A 3,575-nucleotide genomic window follows, 5' to 3' on the forward strand; every position below is an offset into this window, starting at 1 on the left:
TTTAAACGGAAAATGTTTTTTTTGACTTTGTCACATTCCTTTCTCACGTGGCCCTGATCCTCTTCAGTTTCTCGCTCCACTGGATTTCATGTTGATATATTTTGTAGAATAATAATAAAAAAATAAATGTTCAATGCCAGTTTTCCACATCACCTCCTTCTGCTCCCGGCCTCATCAACAAGACCCCCACTAACCCTCAGACACATCATAGACTCTATATTACCTTAAAGGTGGGGTCTGTAATTCACTTCAGAAACACTTAACGTCCCCATAGCAACGAATATATTAAATGCTTTGACAATAAATCCATAAAGAAATATCATCTGTGGAAGCCGTGGCGCTGTAGAAAGCACGACCAATCATCTGAGCCGGCTAAAGTAACTGGATGGCCTACCTGCCTGTCAGCCTTCCATCTGGGCACACACTCATCTCGTGCCCTCATTGGTCATGTAAGCTATGTGAGGAAGTCTGAAGGAAGCGGCAGATTTTTTTCGGATGTGTACTTTCAAATTCTAGTGGTTAAGTAAACAGGTAAATGAACATACATAATTGAGTCCATAGTAATCTTTCACACACAGTGACCTCACGAGCTACCCACAATGCAACACGCGCCATATATATATAAATACGCCATTTTCCTGGAGGTGCAAATATCCTGGAGGTGCTAATATAAACAGCTAGCTAACGTAGCCAGGCAGAGCGCACTAGGTTTTTTTTCTGAATTAACGACTGAAGAAATCGCTGCATGTCTTCGGATTACATCTCTGGGCTTGAGGGGTGTGCGCTAGGTCGTTACCAGCGTGAACTAGAGCTGTGTGGGTTGTCCGATTGCCCTTACAGACTGCCTGCAGATGTATGGAAACACGACAGTGGCCTTCGTCGATTTTGGCAGCATCTCCGTCTAATTTCTGGAAGCACCAGATGAATACCCCACCTGTCACAATAATATTATCATGCCATTGCATATATGTGGTATTTTAGAGTTGACTAGATATTGATTAAGGCAATAGACTATGATATTCAGTACAGGAAGCTCAGCAACACCTAGACGGTGTACGGCTGCTTGCACCTCGCGTAAAACGGCGGATACCGGAAGTACGGTGTTTATATCACATGCACCATATTTTATACACTAAGAAGGTTTCTCTTTTCTCTCATTCCCCTCCTCGACTGCTATCATCCTGTCTTAGTCCCGCCCACAGGAGATGCGAGCGGAGGAGTCGAGGAGGGGAACCGAGGAGAGAGGAGGGGAAGCAGCAGGCGTTTAGAGAAATGAGGAACCTTCCAAGGCTCCTATATGTAAACCTACTTTGGCAAGACACCTTATTTGCGACTCTTTTATGTTGAAGGCCTTCGCCGGATATCCGGGTCCGTTGGCTGCTGCCCTGCTGCTCAACCTGTTTGTTGATCGAGAGGCGTTATTAACAACCGGAGTTTTATTATAAGCCGGGTTCATTTCTCGGGGGATTATAAGCGTCTCTTCCCCGGAGGAGGTGTCTCTTCCCCGGCAGAAGATTCTCCCCCACAGGGAGTATGAATTAAACCCTTTATTTCGCGACAGGAAACTAAACAAGAGCCTTTTTTTTCTTCCTCCTCCAGATGTAGCATGTCAGCTAGCATGTTAGCTTGTTCAAACTGCCAGATATTATGACGTGTTAGCGAGGGAGAAGCAGCTCTGGTTCTTGTTTAGCGACGTGTCAGGTTTATTCTCCCCGGTTTTAAGGCCTCATCGACGGGGGAAATGGCCGGAAACCCCCGCAGAGGAGCCGGATTTATCGGGCTGATGAAGGACGCTTTTCAGCCGCAGCAGCCTCTGCAACAGCCCGCAGTGGTGGAGAAGAAGATGGTGGAGAAGTGCTGGAAACTCATGGATAAGGTACTGGGAATATATCATGTGAGAGGTGATGGGAATGTATGTATGAGATACTGGGAATATATAATGCTGGAAACTAATGTTTAACGTACTGGGAATACTGGGTATATGATGTTAGAGGTGATGGTTAAGATACTGGGAGTATAATATGTTAAGTGCTGGAAACTATTGGTTAAAGTGGACTTATCATGCTGATACTGGGAATATAATGTTGGAAACTAGTGGATAATGTACTGGGAATACTGGGAATATAATGTTAGAGGTGATGGAAACTCATGGATCAGAACATCATGGATTTATGGATCAATAAAGTACTGGTTATCTTTTTTATTATGAGGTACTGGGAATATAAAGATACTGGTAATACAATGTTAGAAGGGCTGGATACTGGTGGATGAGGTACTGGGAGTATAATGTAGGGCTGGATACTCGTGGATGAGGTACTGGGAGTATAATGTAAGGGCTGGATACTCGTGGATGAGGTACTGGGAGTATAATGTAAGGGCTGGATACTCGTGGATGAGGTACTGGGAGTATAATGTGAGGGCTGGATACTCGTGGATGAGGTACTGGGAGTATAATGTAGGGCTGGATACTCGTGGATGAGGTACTGGGAGTATAATGTGAGGGCTGGATACTCGTGGATGAGGTACTGGGAGTATAATGTGAGGGCTGGATACTCGTGGATGAGGTACTGGGAGTATAATGTGAGGGCTGGATACTCGTGGATGAGGTACTGGGAGTATAATGTGAGGGCTGGATACTCGTGGATGAGGTACTGGGAGTATAATGTAGGGCTGGATACTCGTGGATGAGGTACTGGGAGTATAATGTAGGGCTGGATACTCGTGGATGAGGTACTGGGAGTATAATGTGAGGGCTGGATACTCGTGGATGAGGTACTGGGAGTATAATGTGAGGGCTGGATACTCGTGGATGAGGTACTGGGAGTATAATGTGAGGGCTGGATACTCGTGGATAAGGTACTGGGAGTATAATGTGAGGGCTGGATACTCGTGGATGAGGTACTGGGAGTATAATGTGAGGGCTGGATACTGGTGGATGAGGTACTGGGAGTATAATGTGAGGGCTGGATACGGAGAGGTACTGGGAGTATAATGTAGGGCTGGATACTCGTGGATGAGGTACTGGGAGTATAATGTGAGGGCTGGATACTCGTGGATGAGGTACTGGGAGTATAATGTAGGGCTGGATACTCGTGGATGAGGTACTGGGAGTATAATGTGAGGGCTGGATACTCGTGGATGAGGTACTGGGAGTATAATGTGAGGGCTGGATACTCGTGGATGAGGTACTGGGAGTATAATGTGAGGGCTGGATACTCGTGGATGAGGTACTGGGAGTATAATGTAGGGCTGGATACTCGTGGATGAGGTACTGGGAGTATAATGTGAGGGCTGGATACTCGTGGATAAGGTACTGGGAGTATAATGTAGGGCTGGATACTCGTGGATGAGGTACTGGGAGTATAATGTGAGGGCTGGATACTCGTGGATGAGGTACTGGGAGTATAATGTAGGGCTGGATACTCGTGGATGAGGTACTGGGAGTATAATGTGAGGGCTGGATACTCGTGGATAATGTACTGGGAGTATAATGTAGGGCTGGATACTCGTGGATGAGGTACTGGGAGTATAATGTGAGGGCTGGATACTCGTGGATGAGGTACTGGGAGTATAAT

Source organism: Pseudochaenichthys georgianus, chromosome 14, assembly GCF_902827115.2.
Source record: "Pseudochaenichthys georgianus chromosome 14, fPseGeo1.2, whole genome shotgun sequence".
Taxonomy (NCBI): domain Eukaryota; kingdom Metazoa; phylum Chordata; class Actinopteri; order Perciformes; family Channichthyidae; genus Pseudochaenichthys; species Pseudochaenichthys georgianus.